The 11602-nt window shown below is 44.6% G+C and overlaps 1 non-coding gene across 1 annotated transcript; it reads left to right on the top strand.

Moving 5' to 3' along the window:
* The first annotated feature begins 9579 nt into the window (after positions 1-9579).
* Positions 9580-9651, top strand: TRNAA-UGC (transfer RNA alanine (anticodon UGC)). The gene has a single exon. It is a non-coding gene; the product is annotated as a tRNA-Ala (tRNA).
* Positions 9652-11602: the final 1951 nt, after the last annotated feature.

Below are 11602 nucleotides of genomic sequence, written 5' to 3'. Positions count from 1 at the left end.
ACCCCTATACCGCATTGGGATTGTTTTTAATGAAAGGCGGTATATAAATTTAACAATTAAAAAATACATAAATACCTCTAGCCCTCTACTCCTACCCCTCTACCCCTACCCCTCTACCCCTCCACCTCTACCCCCTACCCCTCTACCTCTACCCCTCCACCTCTACCCCTCCACCTCTACCCCCTATCCCTCTACCTCCGAGCTATAGGGTCTAGCCCCTATACCTCTACCCCTTTATACCCCTGATACCGCTACCCCTGAGCTACTACGGCTCCATCCCAACTGCTTGCTCTTGGAAGGACAGGTCCCTGCTCCTCGAGAGTGGAATCCACTTTATTGCCCATGCTAGATTTTTCTCTTTCTGGCACCAAAACATCCAAATGACCTTTGGGGTATTTCTTTTCTTCAACTTTCTTTGACTTACCATATGTGAGATGATTGTGCCCATAGGAATTCCTTCCAGAGTGCCTAAGCACAGAAGAAAAACACACCACCACCTCTTTCTCTAGAGCAGTACAAACATTCCCTTAAACCTTTGCATCTCAAGGGGGAAATTGACAAGAGTAAACTTTTCACCCAGAAAGCCTAAATGAAGCAACTCTGGCCCTCCCTCCTCCTGCATTCTTGCATCACTGATTTATCTACATGGTTGCCAATAAAAGCAACCACATTCTTTGATTCCAGCTTTATTGCAATGGAAAGGAGGCCAGAGTTGCTGATTCCATTGTATGTTTTACTAATGGGAAAGGGGTGTGGGAGCAGCAGCGACAAGTTCAGCTCCTGTCCTTCTTGTGCTGCTGTCAACTTGAACACCTTCCCACAAAGCAGTGTGAACAGTCAGTCACAAAAACAGGGTGGCCCCCATCAGATGCTGGTAGGTAGAAAGTAAGAGATTGCACATAAAGCTACCTCCATCTTAAAGCTATAAGCAGGTCTGCTGAAGCAGGGGTAGGCGAGCTTGGCTCTCCAGCTGTTGCTGAACTACAACTCCCATCAGCCCCGGGCACAATTTATTGTGGCTGGGGATGATGGGAGTTATACTTCAGCAACAGTTGGAGAGTCAAGCTTGCCTACCCCTCTTTAAGCTAAGGCAGGCATTCCCAACCCATGGTGCTCCAGATGTTGCTGAACTACAACTCCCATCATCCCCAGCTATAGTTTATTGTGGCTGGGGATGATGCGGGTTGTGGTTTATCAGCATCTGGAAAACCACGGGTTGGGAACCCCTGAGCTAAGGCATGTCCCATATAAATAAAAATTAAAAAGCTGCAGTCTGCCTAGACACTGTGGCTTAATGGAGATTCTGAGCTCTTCACCCTCCATTCTCAATTGCTGTTCCTTTTATTATTTTCCTAAGATCTGAGAAGCAGTGCCAATGAAGTCAGTAGTGGAGAATCAGTCATTTCCTTTGGGAACGTCTTTCCTTGCATTCCCTGAAATGTAACACTCGGTTCGGAAATGAAGGTGACAGGATCAGCTCCTCACAGTGCTTTGGGTCACGGAATGTGTGCTTTCCACAGTGTGGAGGACACTGTAGGAGATGCTGAATAAATGTTTATGACTCCTGTTACTGCTGCTACAATTACTGCCAGAAATAATTATAAACATTTATTTGGCATCTATAATGTTTATTTATTCATTATTTTATTTAACATATTTCTATACCACCCAAAACCTGCATCTCTGGGAGGTTTACAATTAAAATCATTTAAACATTAAATCAATTAAACAATTAAAATAATTTCTACATTAAAATCATTAACATTAAAATCATTAACATTAAAATCATTTAAAAACCCAACATTAAAATAGTAGTAGTGGGAAATGAAGTTGCTGGTCTCTTATTCACATATTATTAATTAAAGTGAAAGCTCTGGGTTTAAAAACAAACAAACTTGTATATATATTCATTGAGGTTCCTTGTTGTTTTATTGTAGTGAACACCATGGCATATACCAAACAGTCTGGTTCTAGGTACACTGGACTGTACCACTGTAGAATGCAGGTGAGAAGATCACATTTTCAAATGCACCCAATTTGTTTTTTAATTCCCAGCAAGTAGAAATTAGCACAGTGGGAGAGGCAGACCTTTATCTCTGTGTGTCACTTAAAAAAAAAAACTTGCAGGGATTTTGTTTCATTTTATTTTATAAACATTTTATTTTAAAATGTTCCTCTATGCAATAAAAACCGCCCTGAGCCATTTTTGGAAGGGCGGTATAGAAATCAATCAATCAATCAATCAATCAAATAAATAAATTGGATTCTCCCTTCCCCCACACTCTGAGATGGTACAACCCAGTCTAATAAGTTGGGATTCTATTACCTCATTCTACTCCATATGAAGACTAGACCAAAGTCCAACTGAATTTAATGGCCTTACCTCTTAGAAAATGTGTTTAGGATCATAGCTCAAATGATGCCCCTACAGAAACTTTGTAACACAACCAAAACAATCCCAGGAAATTGTCTCCCTGCCTCCCCTGACACCTTCATTGGTTTTGTTCTGGGGTTTTCTTCTTCTTCTTCTGCCAGGATTTTCAAAGGATCTGTTACAAACGCATTTTATTTGGCAAATTCAAACTGGTACTTAAATCTACCTCTCCAGAATACACGTTTTTACAAGTTTACAAAGCAATTTGGATTTTATGAGACTTTCTTCATCCTGCCCAGGATCTATCAAAATTTAAAACTCCCTGGGTTCTTAGTCAATAGTTTCATAGTGCAACTTTCTTAGGTCAGCCAACAAATGTTCCATTTTTGTAAACAACCAACCCACCTACAGGGAAAAACACCCTGTTTCTGGTTCGCCACCAGTGGAGAGAATGTGTTGACTAAATGCACTTGGTTTGATTCCGCAAAGCAATACTTTGTATTCTTTTCCAAGTGGTTGGGGTCCAAAAATGTACTTGAGGTGTACCCAAGAGATTGGGCATGGCCCAATGTTTTTAAACTATTTTTCTTTGAAGATCAACACCACCACTCCACACATGCCATTTCACAATCTGCTTTTGCAAGTCCTCTGTTTCCAAAGCAATTTGCCACGCTGCATGGGGTCTGCTGTTTGAGAAAAACAAGCCCCAAGTTGAATTAAGTATTTGCTGAACTCGCTGTGCAGTTAAGGATGATAAGATGGAGTTGTAATCAACAACGCCTGGGAATTCCTGTTATAGGGATTCCAACACTGGGAGCGTGTAGGGCTTGTCCATTGCAGTTAACTAACAGGGGCACACCTAGGCAATTTGGGTGCCCGGACCACCCAGCCGCAAGTGCCCCCCCAGCGTGAGGTCCCCTGAAACCTCCTTTGGGGGGCCCATCGCCAAATCTACATTTAAAAAAAAAATCATTACCGCTGAGGGGTGGCTGCAGGAGGGAGTGGAGCAATCCTTCTCCCTTCCCCCCTCTCTCCCCTCCCCCAGTGGTGGAGGGGGCCAGAACAATGCTGGGCCTGTCCGTTCAGGCCAAAATCGTCTTCCAGCTGTGAGGCACGCCTGCGCAGTTGAGAGATCATCGCAAGCCCATGACATCACGGGCTTGCGACGATCTCAACTAAGCAGGCGCGCCCCACAGTTGGAAGAAGATGCTGGCCCGAACAGACAGGCCCAGCATAACTCCAGCCTCCACCACCACTGGGGAAGGGGAGAGAGGGGAGAGGGGAGAAGAACTGCTCTGCTCACCCGCCACTGCAGCCACCCCTCAGCCGTGGGAATGTTTGTTTGTTTGTTTGTTTGTTTGTTTGTTTGTTTGTTTGTTTTAATGGAGGTTTGGCTGGGCGGGCACGGGGTGGCCTCTGGAGGGCCGAAGCCCCGGGCATTTGGAGGCCCCCACCCCAGATTTTGGAAGACTGGACTGGGTCCCCAAGGTCCTGGGGTTAGAGCGCCTCTGTTAACTAACCATGATAACCATGGTTGTGAGAATGCAGCCTTATTACATTTGTATAATACCGCTCAACTGACCAAGGTTCTTGGAACAGTTTACAGAAAGAACATATAACCATTAAAACCAAATCTTAAACAAGAATACAAAATAAAAACAAGTCGCTCTAAAAATAATGCAGCACCCAATGAGCCAGCAGATAAAGAGCCAGCAGAAAACCAACACAAACAGTCAGTTACCAAATAAAAGTTTGTGGAAATAGGGAGTCTTTAGTCTGGTGCTTGAGTGCATACAGAGAAGTCGCCTAGTGGATTTCCTATGGGCATCCCATAGGTGGTGGCTACTACTAAGAAGTCTCAGTAGCAGCCCATATGATCAGGAACCCTGCTTTTTTCTGGGTATGGGTATGGGTAGAGTGACCTGCCTTGGTCACTCTAGTGGATGACCTACACCAGGAGATTGGCAGGAGGAGTGAATCCCTCTTGGTACTGCTAGAGCTCTCAGCAGTGTGCGATACCATTAACCATGGAATCTTTCTGGACTGCCTCTCAGATATAGGGATTGGAGGTACTGCTTTGGAGTGGCTTCAGTCCTTTCTTGGTGGGAATGTCCAGAAGGTGGTGCTGGGGGCCTATTGCTCGACTCCTTGGTCATTGGCCTGTGGGGTCCCACAGCGTTCGGTTGTGTCCCGCATTCTGTTTAACATCTACATGAAACTGCTGGGAGTCCAATAATTGTGTCGTTTTAATCGTTTAAGAGTTTTGTACTGTTTTTAAATGTTTTGTAAACTGCCTTGAGATTGTTTTAATGAAAGGTAGTATAAAAACCTAACAATAAATAAACAAACAATATAAAAACCTAAAAAACAAACAAATAAATAAGGTAGGGATGTGCAAACAGCTGTTCGATTCAACAGTTTGGGGTCAAACCGAACCACCCCCTGTTCGGTCCAATCCTGGACTGAACACCCCCGAATGTTTGTGGGGGTTGCGGACCATTTTAGTTAAAACAATTTTTGTTTACCTTATTCCCCCACGGGGGAGTTCCTGGAGGCGGCGGGAGTGTGTGTCCATGGAGGTTCCCCCTCCCCCAATGGCCTTCCTCATGCCTGCCTCGGCTGGTTCGGCTGCTCTTCGGCCGGTTTTCGGCCTTCACCCAGCAACCCGGCAGCCATTATGGAGGCTGTGCACCTGCGCACTGGGCCACCAGGTGAAGGCCGAAAACCAGCCGAAGAGTGGCTGAACTGGCTGAGGGGAGCATGAGGAAGGCCGGAGGTGGGAGGGGGAACCTCCATGGACACACACCCCTGCCGCCTACAGGAACTCCCCCAAGGGGGAATAAGGTAAACAATAATTTTTTAAAAAAAACTAAAATGGTCTGCGAACCCCCCCGACCGAACCGAGCTGGGGGGGTTCGAGGGGGTGCTTGACCAAACTGGCCCGGCCAGGTTCGAGTCCAGTCCAGACACAAACCAAAACGGGCCAGCCAGTTCCATGCACATCCCTAAAATAAGGTGCACTACCTACACAAGTACAAGGGTACACACATTGCGGACATGTTCTGATCACATGTAAAACAAGAAACAAAGTCTGCTTCCTCCCACTGTATGTACATTTGTTGTACTCATGGAACATGGGCAGGTAACTGCTGCGTAGGGCGTCTTTCTCAACCAAACATACCTTGCAAGGTTGTTGAGAAGATAAAATGGGATAATTCCGATGGACTCTGCGACTCTGCCCCAAGACCTTTGAAAGAAGGGCAGAATAAATATGTGATTAAGAAACATTTGTGGCCCTCCTAAGTCTCAGAAGACCATGGCTGACATTCAGACTGATGTAGCTCTGGTGCTGCGGCAAAGGGGCAATTTAAACCAATCTCCCCTTTTTTGAGGTCCACTGTGCACATGTAAATATCTCCCTGAGGGTCACACAGCCCTTAGAGACATATTTCCATAAGGCACAATGGACTTCAGAGGGAAATGGAGACTATCACCCCTCCCTGTAGCACTAGGTCAGGATTAGAACACCAATACTGCATTAGTTTGGATGTCAGCCACAGCCTGTATTTTTTTTTCCAAGTATGGAATAAACATTATTACCATATGTAAAAACAGTTCAAGATACCGGAAGTGGGAAACAAGTGAGATGAATAAAATAACAAACACAAAGATACAGAGTTTACAAGTGGCTATGGCTTAATTTGCCTTTTTTTAAAAAAAGGTCTTCAAGCGTGGTGTAGATTTTTGTACATTTCCATCTGTTTCATAAAGATAAGCTTGATTCATGAACTATTTTTAGGAGTATTCTTTTAAAGGCCTGGACTTTCCAATATGTCAGTCATGTGATATATTGTGGCATGGCATCTGAATTTATAGCAGGTGATTAAAGTGTCTGTGCAGGATCTCCATCACAGCTTGATCCTACATTATTTTTATGGCAGGCTGTTTTCTTCTTTTAAATTGAATTTGAAAGATTGTGGCTGTACGTTTGATGACCTGCAAGTGTTTATCAAGGATGCTGCAGAAAAACGCACAATGCAGGAAATCCCATTAGAACATTTGAGGGCCGGTTGGCCAGAGTACGTTAACCTGTCATTCATGTCACTGACTTTGAATGCACTCAGCTCCATAGTAAAAGCTCCTTCTCAGAGGAGTCTGGCTTCATAAAAGTGTTACTGCTCCTTGATGTTCTCAGCAGAGGATAGGAAGGAAAACATGGCTCTGAATAGCTCACATTGATTGTGGCAAATCGAGTGTGGGAGGGTGAACAGTGTATCCCAGCCCCAAGCCAGCGTGTTACAGAACTGAACGTCTATTCATAGCAACTGGATCGGCTCCAAGTCATGAGTGTCCATTTACTTGTATCATCTTTGCAGAGAGGAATTGTACTCCCCAGTGCCTCCCATTTGATTTGGGAAGACTGTTTATTTGTTTAGGTCTGTAATGATATTATCCACAGGGCTAGAGCCACACAGGGAGGATCAGGAATTCCTGGAGGAGAAACTGTGTGTTTTATTACCCTGACAGCCTTTCGTGACACAAGCCAACGGTGACTTTTGTTTGTTGTTATTCCCTACAACTGTTGCTCCTTTTCACAAAGGCGGGGCAGGGTAAGGGGTGCCCACTTGGAAAACGTAGAGCAGAATCTAAAGCTGAATCCACAGTCCATATTAGTACAGCCCATGCACCTTTTTAAAAAAATATCTTTACAGCCCAACCCACAATCCAGTTGAGCTGGATTGGATTTTATGGACATTTTGTCAGCAATCATAAACATATTTACACAAAAGTATAACTATATCCTGTGGTTAATTTCTCAGCATAGAATACCAGGAATGAAACCTACCCAAAAGCCCTGCCTTTCTACCTGCTGTGTGAGGCTTGATGTACTTATTCAAGTGGTGAGGGAAATGCACTCTGCACATGCCCAGAAGCACTCTGGGATTTTGCATGTTTCAGGGCTAGGAACTGTCACTGAAAGAATGATTCTGGACCTGGACCTTTTTGCAAATTAAGATCTGGGTATATTGCATTGCAATCAGTGGTGTTTACTTCAAGAAAATGAATTAAGGCTAGGATGCTGGTCATGCTAAAAATCAGTGGGACTAAGACCACAGTCCTTACTACATAACTTGGAAAAGTTATTGACTTCAGTGGAGCCTACTACTGCCAAATAGGGGGAAACTTGCTTACATCTCCTCTGTTGAAAAGATAATGTTTTTTTTAGTTGTTAGAGTGCTAGAGATTTGGCCTTAAGTGCTTCCATCCAGCTAGGACTCTTGAACAAATAACCAGTTCTCAGTCTCAGTTTCTCATCTGTAAAAGAGGAACATTAGAGAAGATCCACATTATGATTGCTACCAGAAACACCAATGTTAACCCTGTCTTTCATGATGTGGGCACCATCACCATAGTCATATATGTGCATCTAGGAGACCTGATTCGGCCAAGGTTTCTACATGTGTGTGCACAGATATTCCACAGTTTGTGAGTTTATTGTATGGGCTTCCCTTACTAGCATTCTGCTCAAAGTTTCTTTGACAATATTGAGAAATTGAATGCAAAACATATTTTGCATGTAAGCCTGTGATCTTAACCATGCAGGATCCGTTGATCCATAATTTCCAAGTGTGTTTATTTTGAACTGATAGGCAAAAAGAATGTCTGGAATATTAATAATAGTCCCACATAATAATGTTGCAGATGAGCTGTAAATCTTCTCGACACCAGGTCAGCTGAACATGGACATGTTGTTTCTGAACTATACTTTTTAACCCTGAGTTTAAAAGGAGGGGAGATCTGAATGCACAGTGTGCTTTATATTGTAACTGCTGGGTGGGGAGAGCAAGGCAGATTTTTTAATGAAAATCAGACATTTTCTGATGTGCAATTTATATCTAAACAGCCCTTCAAGGGTCTTTAACAAGTCTATAAACAGTCTCAGGGTTGCCAAAAATCATTTACAAATAAAGCTTTTCCAGAGCCGGGCCCAATCTGAGCACAATGAGTACAATGCTTTTCTTTTTATATATCTATAATAAATATTTAGCTTTGGGGAGGGGTGGGGGGAAAGGCCAAGGGTAACAAAGAACATCGGTTGTTTAGATTGCCTGGCCCGAGCTGGGACTCCCCCTTTGCAGCTGACCAGTGCTACAGATAGGTTAATTTCCACATGGAGCTGTCGAAATTCTATCCCTGGTTTGTGAAGTTTGGGTCAGTCAAAGCATGTTAATCTGTTTAGCATGTGTGCTTCGTGGAGGAGCAAGACCACCACCAGGCAGGAGCCGCAGCAGCAGCAGCAGCCGCGGTCCTTAGGGGTAGTTAATAAAGAGCTGAAGGGAAAGGCATTCACGGAGAGCTCAGCTTGGGAACTGCTGGGATGGCTCGGGGCAGATGTTCATCATTTCCAGCCTGGAGGATAATGCATAACTCCGTGGATTACTTGCAGCAGGAGCCACACACCCAAGTGCCATGGGGCTGAGAGGGGGTGGAGAAGCGAGGGGTTGACTGAGCCCGTCTCCATGATTGAAGAGGTGTTAGAAATGACTGGTGCAGGACAGGAGGTACCACTGAAGGCTGCTGAGGCTCAAACACTCCCAGAGAAAAGTGGCCCAAGAGGCAACAGAAAGGGCCATCTGCTGACAGACAGATCCTCTCCCTGTTCCTTCAGAAGGCCATCCTCCCACCAAGTTCAATGAGACTCATTCCCAAGTTAAGGAGTCTCCGCTCCCAAGGAAAGGGTGAGGTCTCTAGCCCCGTACCCATCATTTACACATCACTGAAAACTAAATTTAACTGTTATGGGGTGTTCCCCCCCCCCACCCGCCCGTAAGAAACCTAGGAAGTGTCCAAGCCAGGCTTACCACATGCCAAATGGAGGCTCTGTGAAGTTAATGAGTTGTTTTTGTTTGAGAAGCATAGCGACTTCACAGAACTACCATTTCCCATTTCCCTTGGTCGAGATCCATGACAGGCTTGAGACGGCTTAAAACCTGTCATACAAACTCACCCCGACACCCCTTGCCAGTGAGGCTTGCTTTCAGATGGATTTGTTTGGATTAACAGCCCAAATCCTATGCAAATTTTCTTGGGAGTAAGCCCCATTGGGACTTAATTTGGAGTAAGCCTTCATAGGATTGGGCAGCATGTTCCATTGATTTCTGTGAAACTTGACCTTCAGGTAGGGCATGTGTACAAGATGACATGGGGCTGTAGCTCAGTGGTAGAGCATCTGCTTTGCATGCAGAAGGTCCCAGGTTCAACCCCTGGCAGCATCTCCAGGTAGGGCTGGGAAAGACTCTTTCCTGAAACTTTACAGAAGCTGCTGCCAATCAATAATACTGTGCTAGATGGACCAATGCTCTCACTGACTCCCTATAAGGGAGCTTCCTATGTTCCTATTAAAGAATCAAAGTCTCATACTTGTTTAAAAATCATCCTGGCTCCCAAACATGGGAAATTAGGAACATGAGGGGCTAGAGTTCCCCATGTTCCATTTTGGGGAGCTTGAGTCATTTTTGACAAAGAATTTTCAGCATGCTCACTAGAACTAAAATTTCCAGGGGAAATTGGGGAGCGTGTAATGAAGCTATTCAGTTTATCACACGCATGCAAAATCAGGCTAAAGAAGCCCAGCCTGGTTTTGCACAAGTGTGTGTATCGTCAGGATTGGGCCCGATCTTGGTGTCGTCGTTGTGGCAAACCTGTATTTGGAGCCTCCCTCCAAAACGAGGTTAGATAAGAACATAAGAACAGCCCTGCTGGATCGGGCCCAAGGCCCATCTAGTCCGGAATCCTGTTCCACGCTGTGGCCCACCAGATGCCACTGGGAGCCTATAGGCAGAAGTTGAGGGCATGCCCTCTCTCCTGCTGTTACTCCTGCTGGTACTCAGAGGCATGCCTTTGAGGCTGGAGGTGGCCTATAGCCCTCCAACTAATAGCTGATGATAGACCTCTCCTCCATGAAGTTATTCAAACCCCTCTTAAAGCCATCCAGGTTGTTGGCTGTCACCACATCTCGTGGCACAGAATTCCACAAGTGGATTATGTGTTGTGTGAAAAAGTACTTCTGTTTGCTAGTCCTAAATTTCCTGGCAATCAATTTCATGGGATGACCCCTGGTTCTAGTGTTATGGGAGAGGGAGAAGAATTTCTCTCTACCCACTTTCTCCACACCATGCATGATTTTATAGACCTCTATCATGTCTCCCCGCAGTCATCTTTTTTTCTAAACTAAATAGCCCCAGGTGTTGTAGCCTTGCATCATAAGAAAGGTGCTCTATGCCCCTGATCATCTTGGTTGCCCTCTTCTGCACCTTTTCCAGTTCTACAATGTCCTTTTTTAGAAGTGGTGACCAGAATTGTATGTAGTACTCCAGGTGTGGCCTCACCATCGTTTTGTATAATGGCATTGTAATATTAGCCATTTTATTTTCAATCCCCTTCCTTATGATCTCTAGCATGGAACTGGCCTTTTTCACAGCTGCCGCACATTGAGTCGACACTTTCAATGAGTTGTCCACCACGACCCCAAGATCCCTCTCCTGGTCAGTTACTGACAGATCAGATTCCATCAGCGTATACTTGAAGTTGGAGTTTTTTGTCCCAATGTTCAACACTTTACACTTGCCAACATTGAACCACATTTGCCATTTTGTTGCCCACTCACCCAGATTGGAGAGATCCTTTTGGAGCTCCTCACGTCACAATCCATTTTGGATTTCACTTCCCGAAAGAGTTTGGTATCATCTGCAAATTTGGCCACTTCGCTGCTTACCCCTGCTTCTAGATAATTTATGAATAAATTAAAAAGCACTGGTCCCAGTACAGATCCCTGGGGGACCCCACCTCTTAATTCCCTCCACTGTGAAAACTCTCCATTTATACCTACCCTCTGTTTCCTGTTCTTCAACCAGTTAGCAACCCACACATGTACTTGTCCCCTTATCCCATGACTGCTAAGTTTTCTCAGGAGTTTTTGATAAGAAACTTTGTCAAAAGCTTTTTGGAAGTCCAGGTATACTATGTCAACTGGATCACCTTGATCCACACACTTGTTGACACTCTCAAAAAACTCCAAAAGGTCTGTGTGGCAAGATTTACCTGCAGAAGCCATGCTGGTTCTCTCTCAGCAGGGCCTGTTCTTGTATGTGCTTTACAATTTTATACTTGAGGATGTTTTCCATCCATTTGCCTGGAACGTACATTAAGCTAACCAGCCTGTAATTT

This window comes from Hemicordylus capensis, chromosome 2 (assembly GCF_027244095.1).
Source record: "Hemicordylus capensis ecotype Gifberg chromosome 2, rHemCap1.1.pri, whole genome shotgun sequence".
In the NCBI taxonomy this organism is placed as follows: Eukaryota; Metazoa; Chordata; class Lepidosauria; order Squamata; family Cordylidae; genus Hemicordylus; species Hemicordylus capensis.
Note: the sequence above shows the minus strand (reverse complement) of the source record. Positions and strands in the feature narration are given on the sequence as shown.